The sequence below is a fragment of the Euprymna scolopes genome, chromosome 32 (genome assembly GCF_053919585.1).
Source record: "Euprymna scolopes isolate OS-2025 chromosome 32, ASM5391958v1, whole genome shotgun sequence".
In the NCBI taxonomy this organism is placed as follows: domain Eukaryota; kingdom Metazoa; phylum Mollusca; class Cephalopoda; order Sepiida; family Sepiolidae; genus Euprymna; species Euprymna scolopes.
Window position 1 is genome coordinate 45,592,640 of NC_136513.1, and position 21,855 is coordinate 45,614,494.

The 21,855-nt window shown below is 31.3% G+C and overlaps 1 pseudogene; it reads left to right on the top strand.

Moving 5' to 3' along the window:
• The first annotated feature begins 15,957 nt into the window (after nt 1-15,957).
• On the top strand, nt 15,958-16,074 carry LOC145256570 (5S ribosomal RNA; annotated as a pseudogene).
• The last annotated feature ends 5,781 nt before the right edge of the window (nt 16,075-21,855 follow it).

Below are 21,855 nucleotides of genomic sequence, written 5' to 3' on the forward strand. Positions count from 1 at the left end.
AAAGGTTAAGTAGCTGACCCATGTCAAACTCGGTAGCTTGGGTCGATGATAGTATCTGAATAGGTCAATCGGGTACGTGTGAGAAAAAACGTGAAACAAAAAATAAAAAGAAGAAAGAGAAAGAGAGAGAGCATGGAAGAAGAGAGGAAGATATATTTTCTCTCGCATGCAGTTTTGGTTTTTCGATTTTGAATGGAACGGTTAAGATTTCGCTAAGATGCGTAGAAGAAAGAGGCGTATAGATAAGTCTGTCAACAAAGAAAAATGTAGAACTGCCAAAACCCGGAAAGAATAAGATCAAGCATTCAATTAAAAAAACAAAAACAAAAACAAAAAAACAAAAAAAAAAAAAACAGTCGTGTGTTCATTTATTCGTCGTTTCCAGGCTCGAAGACTCAACACAGACATAAGCCAGGAACTGAAGTATGTCGAATGAATTGCTTGCTACACACATGAACACACTTATTAAATTAGAGGATAAGAGATTATGACCATAGCTAGATATAGCTACATACATAGATAGACGATCACGGATGTGCTGCAGACAAAGAGACGTACGCACCCACATGTATATTACACGTATATACATATCACGCAAACGCCGCAAATATAAAAGATACGTAATGAACGACATATACGCCGGAGACAATATCCCCCAGTCCGCTATGTAACGTTCTGGCTGCAATGCATTTATTGTAGCGTTCCAACAACTTCTAGAAATCACCATGAAAGTCTTCTTGTGTGAGCATGTCAATGCCTCTCGTCACAGCCTCTTTCATCTAAGTTGTTTCATAATGATAGCCTCTAGCATTTTCCTTGGGCTTAGGGAATAACCAAAAGTCACAGGAAGCAGGACCTGAACTATAGGGAGGGTGAGGAACTGTCTTGATGCCCATTTTGGTCAGATAGTCTACAGACAATGATGGAATTGTGAACTGTTGCAATGTCCTAGTGGAAATGGTACTAACCCGATTTGAAGAATGCTGGCCTCGTTCGACGGAATCTCATCCTGAATTCCCTTTATAACCTCAACATACTATTCCTTGTTGACTTTCTGTCCAGTAGAAACCCAGTTCATGTAGATAAAAAGGGGATCTTCATTTGTTTCTGGGTGGATTTACTCTGTCTGGAATTCTTAGGTGTGGGAGAGCCAGCATACTTCCACTGGGAATTCTATCTCTTGGTCTCTGGTTCATAGCAATAGGTTCAGATTTCGTCGTAGGTCACCAGAGTATCAAGAATGGCTGGATCTAAATTGATGAGCTCAACGATCTTCCTGATGTCATGACAACGGTTTCTGATCTTCTCTGAGCACACTTGGGGGAAACTTCGTGCAAATCTTCCGCATCTTCAGTTCCTCTCGAATAATTTTGTGTACAGTTCCCACACTGACATCAAACTGTGCACTTATTGTCTCTACAGACACACGACGGTCCTTATCTGTCAAATTTTTTATTCGGACAATCAAACTCTGGTGTTATGACTTTCTTACTCCTCCCACAACTCTCATCATTTCTCACAAACTCCTTATCTTCTTTTAATCTCTTATGCCATTAAAAAAAAACTGATGTTCGATTGTTTAAAATCATCTGCAGTATTCCATACGTTGCATTTTTTCCAAGTTTAAATCAAAATTGTATTGCATATCATTTTTCTAAATTATCCTTATGTCCAGATTGCATTTTAAAAATGACCAGCTGTGATTATCAGGCTTTAGTAGAGTGTATTCCAATTCCATACTGTAGCTGTTGATTTGAACCTGAACTCATAACAATTGGTCAGTCATCTCATAAGATGTAGAGCAATAAAGTACTGAATTTTCAAGACTTTACGACAATTTTAAATCCCTATACGAAAAGGTCTGGGAACTTATTGAAGCCATCCGTATATATGTTAATATATATCACATCCCAGTTTCGATGTCGGCTTTAGGCGCTTGGTTATCTATCCACACTGAAGAGCTATGATACAAGAAAACAGCTTGTCCATTGTTGCCAAATTTCACTTTCAGATTAGAATTCATAATTCATATTATTCAGATTGAATTCCGTGCAGATTCCCGAGTTTAGCTTAAAGATTTATGAGCTTGATACGATACACCCGAAGAAAATCGGAGGTTACATCGACCGACACTGAAGCGTGCCAGACCGACGAGGAATTATATTTTATACTTAAGCGTGACAGACCAACGACAATGCTGTTCCAAACTTAAGCGTGATAGATGGACGAAATTGCAAATGAGAGCGTAATTGACTGACGAGAAATGCTATTTTAAACTTAAGCGTGCAGAATCAACGAAAATTCTTTTACAAACTTGAGGATGATCGTAGTGTTCCGATGGAAATGTGACTTACGAAAATATTATTACGAATGTAAGCGTGACGAACCGCGCGACGGACAAAATCGGGGAGGAGGATGGCGCTAAAGAAAAAAAAAAGGGTGTAGCAAACGAAGGTTGAAAAAGAAAGTGGTTAGCGAGCGAAGGTAAACGTCGCGTCTCATCTAGGGCTGAATTGCTCGACTCACCTTAAATACCATAAACACATAAAGGAAATAAGCGCACAGACAAAACACGAACAAATCTATTGGGTGCATAAATGGTATAAAAGGGATTAAGGAAATACAAAAAAAAAAAAAAATAGAAAAGAAAAAACCGCGAAAAACGAAAGATCTCACACTAGAAAATACCACGCCCCATTATTTTATAATCGCTGTCCTGGTCCCAATATGCCTGGGGGGCTGGAAACCCAGATAAAAGCACGCGGTATGAATTTGGGTGGAGATCCGATGGGTCTAAACAATAATCAGTTATAAGAAGCACCAACGTAGAATAATACAAAAACGGACATTTTTTCGTTTTCTTACTTCTTTCTTATTCCACAAAGTCTTCATTATTTCATAAGTTTCAATTATTTTCTTTTGAAATTTTTTTTAGTTTCAGTTTGAAACACTTTAATCGCTGGGTATTTTTTTTTCGAAGAAAAATACTTACGAGGCGCATTAAATATGTTTGCAGACTTTTTCGTATGGGATCTTTTATTTATAGTATACACATAAAACTCTTTTATTTATAGTATACACATAAAACTCTTTTATTTATAGTATACACATAAAACTCTTTTATTTATAGTATACACGTAAAACTTTTTTATTTATAGTATACGCGTAAAACTCTTTTATTTATAGTATATACATAAAACTCTTTTATTTATAGTATACACATAAAACTCTTTTATTTATAGTATACACATAAAACTCTTTTATTTATAGTATACACGTAAAACTTTTTTATTTATAGTATACACGTAACACTCTTTTATTCATAGTATACACATAAAACTCTTTTATTTATAGTATACACATAAAACTCTTTTATTTATAGTATATACATAAAAATCTTTTATTTATAGTATACACATAAAACTCTTTTATTTATAGTATACACATAAAACTCTTTTATTTATAGTATACACATAAAACTCCTTTATTTATAGTATACATATAAAACTCTTTTATTCATAGTATACACATAAAACTCTTTTATCTATAGTATACACATAAAACTCTTTTATTTATAGTATACACATAAAACTCTTTTATTTATAGTATACACATAAAACTCTTTTAATTATAGTATACACATAAAACTCTTTTATTTATAGTATACACATAAAACTCTTTTATTTCTAGTATACACATAAAACTCTTTTATTTATAGTATACACATAAAACTCTTTTATTTCTAGTATACACATAAAACTCTTTTATTTATAGTATACACATAAAACTCTTTTATTTATAGTATACACATAAAACTCTTTTATTTATAGTATACACATAAAATTCTTTTATTTATAGTATACACGTAAAACTCTTTTATTTATAGTATACACATAAAACTCTTTTATTTATAGTATACACATAAAACTCTTTTATTTATAGTATACAAATAAAACTCTTTTATTTATAGTATACACATAAAACTCTTTTATTTATAGTATACACGTAAAACTTTTTTATTTATAGTATACGCGTAAAACTCTATTATTTATAGTATATACATAAAACTCTTTTATTTATAGCATACACATAAAACTCTTTTATTTATAGTATATAGATAAAACTCTTTTATTTATAGTATACACATAAAACTCTTTTATTTCTAGAATACACATAAAACTCTTTTATTCATAGTATACACATAAAACTCTTTTATTTCTAGTATACACATAAAACTCTTTTATTTATAGTATACACATAAAACTCTTTTATTTATAGTATACACATAAAACTCTTTTATTTATAGTATACACATAAAATTCTTTTATTTATAGTATACACGTAAAACTCTTTTATTTATAGTATACACATAAAACTCTTTTATTTATAGTATACACATAAAACTCTTTTATTTATAGTATACAAATAAAACTCTTTTATTTATAGTATACACATAAAACTCTTTTATTTATAGTATACACGTAAAACTTTTTTATTTATAGTATACGCGTAAAACTCTATTATTTATAGTATATACATAAAACTCTTTTATTTATAGCATACACATAAAACTCTTTTATTTATAGTATATAGATAAAACTCTTTTATTTATAGTATACACATAAAACTCTTTTATTTCTAGTATACACATAAAACTCTTTTATTCATAGTATACACATAAAACTCTTTTATTTATAGTATACACATAAAACTCTTTTATTTATAGTATACACGTAAAACTTTTTATTTATAGTATACACGTAAAACTCTTTTATTTATAGCACACACATAAAACTCTTTTATTTATAGTATACACGTAAAACTCTTTTATTTATAGTATACACATAAAACTCTTTTATTTATAGTATACACATGAAACTCTTTTATTTATAGTATACACATAAAACTCTTTTATTTATAGTATGCACATAAAACTCTTTTATTTATAGTATACACCTAAAACTTTTTTATTTATAGTATACACGTAACACTCTTTTATACATAGTTTACACATAAAACTCTTTTATTTATAGTATACACATAAAACTCTTTTATTCATAGTATACACATAAAACTCTTTTTTTATAGTATACACATAAAACTCTTTTATTTATAGTATACACGTAAAACTTTTTTTATTTATAGTATATACGTAAAACTCTTTTATTTATAGTATACACATAAAACTCTTTTATTTATAGTATTCACATAAAACTCTTTTATTTATAGTATACACATAAAACTCTTTTATTTATAGTATACACATAAATTTTTTTATTTATAGTATACACATAAAATTTTTTATTCATAGTATACACATAAAATTTTTTATTCATAGTATACACATAAAATTTTTTATTTATAGTATACACATAAAATTTTTTATTTATAGTATACACATAAAACTTTTTTATTTATAGTATACACATAAAATTTTTTATTTATAGTACACAAATAAAACTCTTTTATTTATAGTATACACGTAAAACTCTTTTATTTATAGTATACACATTAAACTCTTTTATTTATAGTATACACATAAAACTCTTTTATTTTTAGTGTACACATAAAACTCTTTTATTTATAGTATACACATAAAACTTTTTTATTTATAGTATACACGTAAAACTCTTTTATTTATAGTATACACATAAAACTTTTTTATTTATAGTATACACAAAAACTTTTTTATTCATAGTATACCCGTAAAACTCTTTTATTTATAGTATACACATAAAACTTTTTTATTTATAGTATACACATAAAACTCTTTTATTTATAGTATACACGTAAAACTTTTTTATTTATAGTATACACGTAAAACTCTATTATTTATAGTATATACATAAAACTCTTTTATTTATAGCATACACATAAAACCCTTTTATTTATAGTATATAGATAAAACTCTTTTATTTATAGTATACACATAAAACTCTTTTATTTCTAGTATACACATAAAACTCTTTTATTCATAATATACACATAAAACTCTTTTATTTATAGTATACACATAAAACTCTTTTATTTATAGTATACACGTAAAACTTTTTATTTATAGTATACACGTAAAACTCTTTTATTTATAGCACACACATAAAACTCTTTTATTTATAGTATACACGTAAAACTCTTTTATTTATAGTATACACATAAAACTCTTTTATTTATAGTATACACATGAAACTCTTTTATTTATAGTATACACATAAAACTCTTTTATTTATAGTATGCACATAAAACTCTTTTATTTATAGTATACACGTAAAACTTTTTTATTTATAGTATACACGTAACACTCTTTTATACATAGTATACACATAAAACTCTTTTATTTATAGTATACACATAAAACTCTTTTATTCATAGTATACACATAAAACTCTTTTTTTATAGTATACACATAAAACTCTTTTATTTATAGTATACACGTAAAACTTTTTTTATTTATAGTATATACGTAAAACTCTTTTATTTATAGTATACACATAAAACTCTTTTATTTATAGTATTCACATAAAACTCTTTTATTTATAGTATACACATAAAACTCTTTTATTTATAGTATACACATAAATTTTTTTATTTATAGTATACACATAAAATTTTTTATTCATAGTATACACATAAAATTTTTTATTCATAGTATACACATAAAATTTTTTATTTATAGTATACACATAAAATTTTTTATTTATAGTATACACATAAAACTTTTTTATTTATAGTATACACATAAAATTTTTTATTTATAGTACACAAATAAAACTCTTTTATTTATAGTATACACGTAAAACTCTTTTATTTATAGTATACACATTAAACTCTTTTATTTATAGTATACACATAAAACTCTTTTATTTTTAGTGTACACATAAAACTCTTTTATTTATAGTATACACATAAAACTTTTTTATTTATAGTATACACGTAAAACTCTTTTATTTATAGTATACACATAAAACTTTTTTATTTATAGTATACACAAAAACTTTTTTATTCATAGTATACCCGTAAAACTCTTTTATTTATAGTATACACATAAAACTTTTTTATTTATAGTATACACATAAAACTCTTTTATTTATAGTATACACATAAAACTCTTTTATTTATAGTATACACGTAAAACTTTTTTATTTATAGTATACACGTAAAACTCTAGCCTCCTTCGAAATAATCTCTTTTGACTGCAATGCACTTGTTGTGCAGTTCTAGCAACTTCTTTAAGATCCCATGGAAGTCCTCTTGTCAAACTGTGTCAGTGACTCTCGTCATTTCCTCAATTGTCATAACAATAGCCTCTAAGGATTTCTTAGACCTTATGGAAAAAAAAAACAAATGTCACAGGGAGCAAGGGGGGTGAAGAACTGTCTTGATGCCCATCTTGGTAAAATAGTCTATGACAATGATAGAATTGATGATTGGTGCATTTGCGCAAATATTCTGCATTTTCAGTTCCTCGCGATTATTTGTCACTCAGTTCCCACACTGACATCAAACTTTGCACTTATTGTTTCTATAGACATACGACGGTCCTTATCTATGAAATTCTTTATTTGGCCAATCAACTCTGGTTTTCTGCCTTCCTAATTCCTCCCACACCTCTCATCATTCCTAAAAAACTCCCTGCTTTCCTTTGATCTCTTATGCTACTTCAAAACTGATGCTCGATTAATCCAATAAACCCCCAAAATAGTCTGAAGCATTCCATGCATTTTTTTGGAACTTTTTTCAAGTTTAAAACAGAATTTTATTGCATATTGTTTTCTAAAGTGTCCCTGCGTCCAGATTGCGTTTTTGTAATTCACCAACTATAACAATTAGGCTTTAGAAGGGTGGGTGTATTCCAATTCCTTCTGTAGCTGTTCCTTTGAAATTATAAAAATTGGCCAGTTATCTCATAAGATGTATAGCAATAATATACTATACTAAATTGTCAAGAGTCTACAAAAATGTTAAATGCCCGTACGAAAAAGTATAGAAACTTATTGAAGGAACCTCGTAGAGCTATTTTTTTATTAGAAAATAAATGTTTCTCATTTGGATTTAAAGGAAAAAAAAACAAACAAAAGAAAACGGCGAATATATAAGAAACAAAAGAAAAGTTCTCCGCCGCCGTGCCAGCTAAATGAATTTTTGCTCGGAATAACAAAAGATTTGAGCTCAGTCGAGCACTTGTAACAAAGCGTAGATGGCTTTATGTAAATGCCGAACCTTGAGCGAAATGACGTCACGGTAAGGAACAAGAAAGATATAAAAAGGAGAATACACGTTCGAAAAGACGATCACGTTAGAAACATGGCTGACGTTCGAGAAAACGATCATGTGAGGGACGTCACAACGACAATGAAAGAATGCGGAAATAAATGTAAAAAAAAAAACGAGTTGCATATTTTGCGCCTTGTAACGAAGCGATGCACTTCTATTGTAATAGAGCGTCGACGAACGAAATCAACAGTAATCGGAGGATAGCTGACCAGCAGAAAATATTAGAAGCAGCAGCCGTCTTAGCACATATGCAAATTAAGCAAGTGTCCACGCGCTAACATGATGAGAACAAGAAGAAGAGAAAAAGACAAAGGAAAGCACATGATTGATCGAAGAAAGCGTTTTATTTTAGGGCAGTGTGAGAGAAAATGCGCCACGTGGTCGAAAAAGTTGAAAGGCAAGCGACGACAAAGACACGTACGTGAAAGAATGTCTCGACAAACATGTTCGACGCATGAGTGATATTTGAAACACAGTGAAGTCCGTTATTGGAAATTATTGGAATAAATGATTTTTGTATTAACCTAAAAAGTGCTGAGTCGTTTTTATGTCCTTCATTGCTTGTTTGTTCCTGCGACGGTACCAGATAACGTGTGGGCCCGAGCGGTTAAAATATAACAGCACGGTTCGAATTTAACGGCTAGGTTACCCTTAATCTACAAAATGTCGGTTCCAAGACGATGACATCCACTTACCAGGAAAACTACGATAGAGAAGACCAAAACTAGCAACGTCTCTTCTGTGAAAAGGGGGAGTTTAGAAACGCCACTAGATTGTGTAATTGATTTTGTCCTTAATCATGGTCGAAAAATGTGCTCAGAGTGGCACAGACCTAGCTGTTGTAAATAAATGCAATCGAAGAATTATATTTTATAAAATTATTTTATATAACTTTCTTTCCAGTTAACGAAAAAAAAGCATTAAGAAATTTACGTGCGGAGTTTGAACCTACAGACCACGTCATGCAAAAAAAACAAAACAAAACACGTAAATTTTCAAGTTTTATGAAGTTTTTTGCATTTAATGAAAAAAATAGAAATTTACGTGCGGAGTTTGAACCTACAGACCATGACATGCAAAAAAAAAATATGTCACGCTGTAAACTTCTATCATGTTCTATCATTGTTTCTAAACGACGACATGGAAAAATGGCTTAACCGATGATAGATTAATAAAAAAAAAAAACGGTTTCAATTATCGATTATCGGTAATTATCAGTAATTATCGGGGGTCATTCTGAGACAAAACTAAACTAAGATCACTCCCAGACTTATAAGCTAATGTTCTGTAAATTTTAAAGAAAATCTGTTCAGCTGTTTCGGAGTCCATAAGGAACGAATTCACACACACAAAGTTGCATTTATATATATATATATGTATATATATATATATATATATATATATATATATATATATATATATATATATATATATAGTAGAAGATGTACCCTGCGTTGCTCGATATTAAACGTAACGATAAGTTCCCTTAAAAATATCAAGTAAATATATATTAGTGATTTAAAAAGTTAAAAATGAAAATATTACTTGCCTGCTATCAGCTAGAATCTATAACGTATCTCCAGCAATATTGGTTACGAAATATCTCCCAACTAAATGTTTGTATACCTTAATTAAATAAATCAAACATTCTATATTAACCAATATATAGTTTTTGTGGCTTCATTTTCCGTCCTTATTGTTTCATATATATATATATATATATATATATATATATATATATATATATATATATATATATATATATATATATATATATATATATATATATATATATATACTTCAGAATAAAATTATCTAACAATCAGCTGTTATGGAAACCTGTGATTATAAGTTTTACAAAATATTACTGGCAGTAATATTCTATAAGTATTATCCCACCTAAATAAGAATTGCTCGATATACAAGATAGAGCAAATAAATCAAATTTTACGATTCAATGAATTTAAAAATTTATGACGTGATATCTACATGTTTAAAGAAATATTTCTAATGTATTCTTTGTCTTACATAGAATAATAAAAATCTTTGATATGAAACTAAAAAATTTCACGTCATGAATTTTTAAATTCATTGAATCGCTAAAATTTGATATACAAACATATATATAGGTTAATATATATGCATATATATAAACATATATATATATATATATATATATATATATATATATGTTAATATATATGCATATATATGTATATATATGTATATATACATGCATGTATGTATGCCTATATATATATATATATATATATATATATGTATGTATGAACGCGTAATCAATTCAAGTAAATAACAATAAGTATGTGGTGAGTTGTATTCAAATAGCTGCTTTGACATCGTACACAATGCCGGTTCTAAACACCACTTTAATGTTTTGGAGGCCGTAAGTGTAACAATAAGCAGACCCTCGCTTATTTATATCTTTAGTCGAATTGATTCCTTTTTCTTTTTCTCTTATGTCTTTTTGGTTTTAGTTAAATGATCTTTTGTCTGGACGTAGCAGCGCTCCCAGAAGACATCTCCACGGCGCGGACATAATAACTTCTACTTCCGACAATAATGCCACAGCCTACAACAGATGGTAAAGAAGACGAAAACGAAAAATAGAGTGAAAAAAAACCACTGCTACGCATCATAGAGGCAACAACACTCAAGCTGCCAACGAGATAACCGGTGCCAGTAAAATACAGAAGTTTGGTGATGACTTGGTGAAGCTTGGAGCCAGCTTCTTACTTGCATTCCTCAAAGTCTCCATAATAAATCCTGGAACTTAGGACTATAAGAGAGTATTTTCATGGCAAGTGCTCATTTGAGCTTCAATCTATGGTCCCCACTCGCCAAACTTTCACGAAAAACACTCGTCTAGCCAAAAACACTATCAATAATTTCCCACACTCTATCTCTGCCTAAACCTAAACGTAGATTCCAAGAACAAAGCTTCTTTCTTAGAACTTCACGCCTGTGGAACTCTATTCCGTTTGCCTGCTTTCCAGCTGACTACAATCTGATTGTCTTCAAGTCCAACATAAACAAATTCTTGATGAACCGCCCCCCTAAGTAATCCAATTTACAAGATTCCCACTACTTATGTTTACTACGCTATAATCACATTGATTAATGTATACCCATAAACCCTTATCCTCGAGTGCCCTCCGGGACTTGATTAGAGGTGATTCCTGTGTAAAAAAAAGCAAAACTGTTGACAGTTGCTGTAGCTCGTCAAGTATTTGTTACGAATGTTCTATTAATTATGATATATTTAATGTACTCGGTTCCAGCTAAGCAAAAGAAAATGTATAGAATAATGTTTAAAATCATGTAAAAAATTCCGTTACGTGTTTCCAGCAATATGGTCGCTTACAGAATCACACAGCGAAAAATCAGCGCTTCCGGCGGCGCATGCGTAATACGTTTTCGGATTAGTATATTAATCTCGTCTTATTTGAATGGAAACGGAAACTTTTCATTATCTAAGAATCGCTCTAGGTATTTTATTTTCCAAGGGTACAAAGATGTAATGACATAACGTGTACAAATTATCTCACAATCAATGCAAATCGAAAAATATTAAAGTTAGGAAAGGATGTTTTTCTTTTGTTAGATTTTTAGATTTTTTTCCTTCCAACATTTCATATTAAGCTTGGATATGCGCCATTGTTTTTTTTTTTTTTTAGTGTAATCACGCATGCGTGAAATGTAATTCTTATATAGCAATGGTTCCAGATCAACAAATTGAAAAGACAGACTTTCGGTATCAATTAGGAGACAATTTGGAAATTTAGATAAAAATAAAGAGAATGAGGACCAATGATACAACAGACGGACATCTACTATATAAAAGGCAGTTGTCTGTTTATGTGTGTGTACGTTTGTATGTTTAATTAAAAAGTAAGAAACGATAAAACAAATACACTCAAAGTTGGTATTTTCTTGATTGGCTTTGCTCCGGATGAATAATGTCTAAAGTTTAGAAAACAATATTAATTCTTGATCTTAAACTCGGGCAGATTTCATCAAGCGATCTCATATTTTGCCCAGCCATATTATATACTAACGAATGCTATTACCTATCATAAAACAGTGCATTGACATTCAGTCTGTGTAGCGCACAAACAAACATCATACCTCTCTCCGCTGTGTCCTCGTCTCTTTTCGTTATTCAAGTTCATTTCCCTCCGAGGGAAAACCAAACAACAGTAGGTTATATATTTAATATAATTTTATTCTTGACTTCACATCGGAGCTGTAAAATGTTGTAATTTTCTACATGATGCTAAATCGCGTTTCTCCCAACTTCCGAAATGCGTAGACGATATCTTTCGCGTTAACTTGTCCGACATTTTCAATCTGACTCTAAACTCTAAATAAAACTGAACGTCTCTTAAAATCTATCTCGTAACGTCATTAACTCAAGTAACATTAATATATCTTGATGCGATCACTAAAGTTATCTCCATTGATAACAATACGTATATCTGCTTTTTTCAGAACAAAGGAACCACATACCTTTTCATTTGTCCAAACCTCGAAAAGACACCATAAAAAGTCATATTTTACACAGTCTTTAATCGTCTTATAGAATTCTCTTGCAGTTTCGCACGCTGAGTCTCTCTCTACATGTTCACTCGTTTCCCTGTCTGCTTCCACTAGAGTCGTTTCCACGTCTGTTCGCTAACGCGTTTTTCTCGAACTCATTATTTTTCCTAACTAACTATTACATCAGTAAATCCCAAGCACGTGCCCAGGACACAAAACAGGTGGCCATCTCACGTAAGCCCAAATATGTTTACTTCTAACCAAATTCTACAACTACTCCGAAATTTCCTAAATCGACTTTGTTTATTAATTACTGCTTAAATGCCTGACTAAGCATTCCATGTTATAAATACACACTTTCAAAGATCATATTGCTTCATATTTCTATTAATAATAATAATAATAATAATAATAATAATAATAATAATAATAATAATCGATCAGGTTACCCGGCGCTGTCCGGTCAATATCTACCAGACGGACATTCTGGGAAATAAATTTTACTCATTGGCTTTTCATTTATTTTCAGGCACAGATAAAGAATAATAAAAATTGTTGACATTTATTGTAGATAGGCGAGCATTTGTTTGTGAATATTTTACAGGAGGAATAGGTTGAAATGCAATTGAGCACCTGCTATTGAAATGAGAAAAAAACGCTATGGTCTAATGTACTATTAAACTAATGTATCTATTAAAATAGTCTGAAATTCTATTCGTAAACAAGTCGGCCATACAATGTTAATAATTATAATAAAAGAACTGATTAATCAAGGATTCCTCAGGAAGCCCAAAGTCGAATATAAAGTTGAATATAAAATCGTTTCCGGATTTAAAATAAGCAAATTGTCATATATTAGAAGCTCGACATGTAACACTTTCAATAACATTCTTTTCGTCGTGGATATTTTCTTTAGTGGTTGCGATCGAGATTAACTTCTTCCTATGAAGAAAAAAGACACATGGAGACGTTCGGTTAGTTTTATTCAAGGTTTTATTTGGACAGAATGGACTTGCTATTTACTTTAATTAACCGAAAGGAATGATGACAAGGGACAGATATATCGAGGTATTTATCCTCTTAAATTATTCCTACATTATTGGTTTTGTATCACACGGCTTCCACCAAATAACTTATCTGGAAAAAACTTTATTTCTACAAGCTTGATATGTGACGTCACTAGTCATCGCTCGACGCACATTTCGTATACCGTTTGACCTGTTAATCCCTCCCTAAACTTTACATGATCCATCTTTTATTCAGCCATGAGAATAATGCGGTTTTACATATCTAAGTTATCAGGCATTCAATTTATCAAATTTCACATTAGCAAATTTAATCAATATTGACGTAATAATGTTGTATTTTTTATTCATCTCTTTTCATGTGTACAACCTCATCAGAACAGAAATTTTTTATAGCTTTGTAACAATGAAATGTCTTGCTTCTGTATGGCATGAAGACGAGTTATGAATAAAAATGCTAAATTGGGTTTCGAATTTTAGCTTTAAACGCTATCTATGTCTACCCACAAAAATAAGACCGTTCTTTCTTTAAACGGATTTTTCGAGAATCGATTAACGATTTTCGATAATTATTAGAGGCATTTTGATACAAAACCAATCTAAGAACACTTCCAGACACAGAAAGTATATTTGTGTGAAATTTCATAAAATCGGTCCAGCCGTTTCGGAGTACACAGGAACTCACTCACACACGCACAGAGACAAAATTCCTTCTCTCTCCTTCTCTTTCTCTCTCTCTCTCTGTCTCTCTGTCTCTCTCTGTCTGTCTGTCTCTCTCTCTCTATATATATATAACTACTTCATTTTACTCACATAAAATTAATATAGGAAGTTATAAATTTATACGTAAACTTTAAGTATTTACTTCAAAAGTGCTCAATACGTAGGTAGAGCTAGTTAGTAAGTTATAAAATATATATGGCGATTAAGCTACACTGAATATTCCGCGTTTCATCCACTCTAGGACTCTTCAGGCTTATGAGCCTATATATATATATATATATATATATATATATATATATATATATATATATATATATATATATATATATATATGCAAGGGAATCCGTATATTCATGGGACTAAATCTACCTGTCGGCCATTTTTTTTTTTTTTTGAGTGCTTTATTTTTTCACTGTGAATATCTACTTTAGATTACGGACCCTCCATTCAATGTTATGAGGAACCCATTTTATGAAAATATTGATTGAGCCTCGACAAACATTGGATTTCGACACTCGTCGCTACCGTTTTGAGATTGCCAACAATAAATAACTGGGATAGGCGTACGTTAACGTTCTTTTATACAACGTTTCATTTGAAAGTCTTTTCGTGGTCAGGGTCAAGAGGTTAACCTATTGAGTGTCAAAGCTTCTCCTCCACTCCTCTTCCCTTGGTCTCGTGAAGAGGTTCAGCAAACACTGCTCGACACTACCGTTGCTCGCAAGTGTTGCATTCTTACTTATGTAAATATACGTAAATAGAGTGTAAAAATAAAAGGGCGGAGGTGTACAGACGGCAATAATTACGAAAATGTTCAAACCCCATTTCTTAGGGAGTTCACGACTTTTTATAGTCGATGTTTTCTTATACCTTGACACCGCTCTCCCCCGACCCACCTTTAAAACTAGCAACGTCCCTATTTACTGTATACCAAATATGACACAAGTCCGGGGTTTTATGTGGGATTAATCTTCATCCCATGCTTCCGTTCAGTCTTGAATGACAAAGGATACCCCTTAGGGGCAGTAGCGCGTGTAATTGTGAGGCAAGGATTGCGCAAGTCACACCTCTCCTGAATCGGCACGGTTTGAGTCCAGTGGCAAGGAGAAGACCAGGATGACTGACAACAATGCCGAGATAAGCAGAGAGCACATACAGCACCTGAAAGTCCAAAATGGTCACCCATTTAGTACTGACCAGGTTCAACGTTGCTGGATCACCGAAGTTAAGCAAGGTTGAACCTGGGATTAAATCTAGCTGACCCGAAAAGAGCACTCTGGATTAAGGCAAATGTATTACAAAATTGTTCTTAGATTAGAAGGAATTGTCATACTCTTATTTCTCTTAATATTGTTTTTATACTATTATTATATCTTCACATATATACGGCATCATCACGTTGACACACCGGTTCTCGTCAGATCACCGAAGTTAAGCAAGGTCGAGCCTGGTTAGTACTTGATGGGTGACCATTTGGGAACTCTAGGCGCTGTATGAGCTCTCCGCTTATCTCGGTATTCGTTTCCAGTCATCCTGTACACACTTCACTGGCCACTGGTATTAAACAATGTCGATTAAAGAGAGGTGTGGTTGGAGATTGCGCACCTCCCGTCACAAACATTTCACTCCTTCGTGGGTAACCATAGCCTGTCAAAAGCTGAAGGGGCCCCTTATCTTTACAATATAATTGTTATACAGATTCTGTTGTAGGAGGCGTCCTTATAAACTACATTCGCTTTTTCTTGCTCACGTGCCCATATTCCGAATTCGTAGCAGTAGGTCGATATCAGTGGACTTTTTACTAACAGAACTGTCATTAACAATGTTTGTATTGTTTTGATTGTTTTGACAATTATTCTCATCCTGGGTATTATTGACAATGTTTCGGTCGATGAATCTTCCGACCTTCGTCAGGTCTAAAGTCCATGTTTTTTTTTCAACTAAGGAAAAGGGAGTTAGCTTTGTATTTCAAGAAATCAGACTTTGGATTTGAGGGTGTGTCCATAAATTATTTATAAAAAAAGGATAATTTTCAGGAGTCACTAGGGTTCTTTTTTAAGACTTTCCTATGATTCAATTTTTAACTGAATCCTTCTGCTAATTGGCAATATTAGTGAAAATTTTTTTCACGCAACCGTGGATAGAATCTTATGTGTGTTTTCTTTTCTAGAAAATGCAGTGCAAGTGAGGCGACTATCAGAAAAAAAAAAACGTTTTGGGGGGATTATCTCCTTTGGATTGGGCGTATTTTGTAGAAGGGTAAAAAAAAAACGAAAAGAAAGAATTTTATTTTTTTACATAAAATGTGCTTTAAATAAATTTTTATAGAAGTTTTATTACAGAACTAGTTCAGTTAATTATCCGTGTGCGGTTACTCCAGGGGGATTCGAAAGTATTTAGTTAAACGGAGATATCCCTGACCTTTCACCTCGTCCTCCATTTCTTTTTTAATTGTGAAAGATGTTTGAAACCAAAAAGAAAGAGGAAACCGAAGGAAATAAATGTCAACTAAATTTTCTTGTCAAAAATATTCAACCTCATGTGTGTGTGAGATAGATAGAGAGATAGATTGATAGATAGATAGATAGAGAGAGAGAGAGAGAGAGAGGGAGAGGGAGAGAGAGTTTTGTATGAAAAAAATTCTATAATTATTAAACGTCGGTTAATTTTCATATACTTTTAAACCTACGATTTAAATATGGCGACAGAAAAAAATAAATTAATTCGAAAGATATAAAGGATCCAAATTGTAACTGGTAGACACAAAATGTCTATTTTATTCAATGAAATGTGCCTAAAAGAAAGAATGATGCCTAAATATATTGGACCACAGTTAAAACCGAATGAAAAATCCCAATGGTGTCTTGAGATTACGTGAAAAGTTTAAATCTTGTTACAAACGTTTTCAATGCTTGATTTCTATAACATACAAACATTAAATGAAAATTATCAAAGGTAAAAATTATACATTAAATACAAAATCACAGGGAAACTTACATTCATTATTTTTGTAAAAACAAATCGTATAGAAAACCAACCATAACATATCGTAACGAATTTTATGAGTTACATTTTCTATAGTTAAAACTGTGAATTAAAAGAATTGTTTATAAGGTATAACATTTTAAAATACAGGGTGGAACAATAAAAATGTCGCCCATAAAAAGAAGACATTATTCCATTTCCTTTTGAGGAAAACTGTTTTCTTTTTTTTTTTTTTTTTGGTGCGGACCATCTACTAGTTAGCCAGTTGTGTACAATAGAAAGTGACACAATGTTCAAAGAGCCGCTGTACAACTCATGCTCTCTACCGATCTAAATTATGACAACAGGACCATTGCCAACGCCCTAAAATGCAAATCGGAACGGTTAAACGCTTGAGGGCACAGATCAATACATCGGATGACTCATGGTTATGGTCTTTGGTGTGGTTTCAATTAGCTCCTCATCATACCACCTCACATCTTCGAATGCGGCTTGAAAGAGTACCTGGATGTGCTAAAGATTGTGATGATCCCCTGGAGCAATCAGGTGGTTGCTGGCAGACCCTGGGTGTAGTAGCAGTACTCAGCGGCGACCCACAAGTCCAAAGGAACCCGGGCTTGGCTTCAGAAGGAGTGCGGCGACTTTGTTCCCTTCTTTCACTGCCTCTCTCTTTCCCGACCTAGACCCACTTGATCATACTCAAGAACATCACTAACAAGACCTCTCACAACACCAACGCCAGCCTGATCGCCGCCATCCACCGAGTATTCGTCGAGCTACCGCTAGCGCTTGTGAAAAATGCATGCTCCTAGTTCCGGACCCGTATCGAGGCGGCGATTGAGGCTGAAACCGACTACATTGAATAGATGTCAGCTCTACTACATAATCAAGTTACCTGACTAGATTTTTTTCAGTAAAAGGTCTAAAATAAAGCTGTAGTGATTTTTTTAAGGCGACAACGTTATCGTTTTACACTGTATATTAATTATTTTTTATCTCTGCATTTTAGAAAGGATCGTTGATAATTTATGATATTTGTATTATTCGTACTACTGTTGTAACGTTTATCTTTTTTGTCATTAATTTGGATTTTTTTTTTTTCAGAAACACATTTCAACCTGAGGAGTAGAAATATATTTTTATTAAAGATTTCTTTTTTAATTTCAAATTAAATACTATTCATGTAAACTTAGAAAATATTTCAATATAAATACGAAATAAAATAGGTTTTTATCAAAAGACTAGCAAACCGCCCGGCATTGCCCGATCATAAAATATGCTTAAATATGATATCTATATTAATGCAGATTTCGTATTTATTGTTATATTATATTGGACACAATATATGGTAATGATTAAAAAAAAAAAATGATTCGTGCGCCACCACCGAGAATCGAAACGAAACGATTTACGATTTACTTTTTCTTTTGACGTTGCTGCAAGGCTAAAAGTTAAAGTATAAACCAATAGCTATTACGTTACGCATGCATATTTCTAATGTCGTCGTTCGACCTTCACTTGAAAAATTTAATTTTTTTAGTTTTGATACTTTTACACTGATTTTCGTTGGTTAAAACCCAAATATGAAGTTTTGCATAGGTTCAGATACCCTGTATATTAAGTTTCGTGTCTGCTGATCAGAAACTGACAGAGTTTGGTAGGCAAATATTTTTAACAAATATATATTCGCATACATAAATATATATATATAGAAAGAGGTTTGTGTTAACTATAATTTTTTTACGCAAATATTACGCTACTATAAATCATGTAGAATATCTGCATGGATATAATTACACGTAATAGTTAACTAAAGATGATCATCCCATAAGAAAACCGAAAAACCTAATAGGGAATTAATTTAAATGAATGTTTAAAAGAATATGCAAATTAGCTAGATCTTTTGCTAGTGAATGCAATTCCACAATCCATATATAAGAAAATTGTATTTTCTGTTTTGAAATGAATAGGAAAAAGAGGTTTAATATGGATATCAATACACAAAAATAAAAAAAAATATAGGAGTATAGATATAGATGTATTACGTTTCAATTTTTCATGTAAACTTTAAAAATATTACAACAAAAAACTAATACAAATTTTTATTAGAGATATTTAAATTCTGTTCAATGGAAAGAAATATTTTCATAGGAACTTAGAAATTATTTTATGTAATAACTAAACATATATATTTATGTTATGTTATGGCTCGCAAGTAGCCACAAAAAACAAAATAACGGAGAACAGTTTAAACATGAATTACATCAAACACGGAAAGGTTACGAAGGAAAGGTTACAAAGGAAAGGTTACGAAGGAAAGGTTACAAGTGCACGCCTGTGGAACTCTGTTGCGGTTGCCTGCTTCCCACTTGACTAAAATCTGGATGTCTTCAAGTCCAACATAAACAAATTCCTGATCAACCGCCCCCTTAAGTAAGTCACTTTATCAAATCTCCAATAGTAACGTACTGTACACGCAATAACCCTTATCCCCGAGTGGCTTCCGGGCCTTGATAAATGGTGACTACCTTGTAAAAAAAAAAAAGAAAACCCGGCACTTCACCGAGCATGCGAGAGTCGCTATGGAATTAAATCCCCTCGCCTGGGATAGTCATACGTAAAGTTTATATGGACGATGGATTAGTCCATTTGGAGGGTGGTTCACTCACAACAATTACAAGGTATAAAAATATTTCAATAGAAAAAAATTCATATGAACTTAAAAACATTATGCATTTTTTACAAAATGTGTAAATATTTCATATAAACTTGAAAATATTTCAAATGATGTAAAGACTAAAAATATTTGTTATTACAAAACATTAAAAATATGCTACAGTAAGTACTATTTTTCATGAAAACTTAAAAGTTATTTTGCTGTAGGGACAAAAAGTATATTTTTATAACAAAATATAAAAATAAAGATTATCTTGCATGTAAATTGAAAAAACCCCAACATTTCAATGGTTTTATAACGAGATATAAAAACTGATATTTCAAAGTAAAAATATTTTCCACATAAACTTAAAAATATTTCAATGTAAAAACTAACAGTATTATTTTATTTCAAGGTAAAAAAACAAACACATTTTAGTTTAATATTTATTTTTATGTCAACTTTAAAATATTTCAATCTAAAAATGTTATTTTTATAACAAGATTTTAAAAGCATTTAAAAACATTTCAAAGTAAAAACTATTTTTCATGGAAATTTATAAATACATTTCAATGTAAAACTTATAAAGACGTTTTCATAACAAGATATGAAAAACCATTTCTTGGTTACTGTTCTCATCTTGAGTGTCATTTTTACAACGTTTCGATCGATGTAACCTACGATTTTCTTCGGAAATATTTCTATTGAACTCAGGAATTTGGAAAAAATACAATTGCGAATAACTTAGAACCTCTACCAAGTTATGGCTGACGAAAAAAGAGCATGCTATCTCATCCCCCGAAGTAAATAAAGGATTCCGTTCAAAATTCCGTCCCAATTCCAGAGTTCGACAGAAACATTGCTGAGTTGGACAAAATACACTCGAAGAAGGTCGGAAGTTACATCGGCCGAACAGTTATGAAAATGACACTACAGGAGGAGAACAGTAACCGAGAAATTATTTTTAAATATCTTGTCATGAAAACGTATTCTTACATCGACTGAAACGGAGGTTCCATCAACTGAAGTACTCCGAAGAATCTAAATAATTAAAAAAAAACTACTTTCAATTAAAATTAAAAATATTTCAATAAAAGACTGAAACCATGTTTTTTTTACAAAATATTAAATAAAATATTAAAACGACAAGACGATTTTATATAAAACTTTAATAAAAATTATTTTCTATATATACATAAATGTGAGCATGTGTGTGTTTGAAGACACTTCTCAACCTATATAATCAACGAATTTTTATCTACAGACTTGAAATTTGGTATATAAGGTGTTCAGACACATAAGAAAACTTTCTAATCGGGTTTCATCCGGAAAATCGGCTGCGAAGGGATCAAAATTTTAAAAAATAGTACGTGAGAGTCATCGAGCTTCTGTCTATTTGTCAACTGTTTCACTAATGCGCATGCGCGGTCGTGACACATGGCGGCGTCCTTATGATAATATAAATAGGGTTGAAAACACTTTTTGAAGAATGTGTCAAGATTGCCTAATGGCTATTGTACTTGTTTTAGGTTTTGGTTTCGATCTCAGCTCGAGTATTTTTTTTACTTACAAGAAGTGATCTATTTAGATAAAACATAATACTCGCATGCACATATCTCAGTTTCTGCATAAATTAAA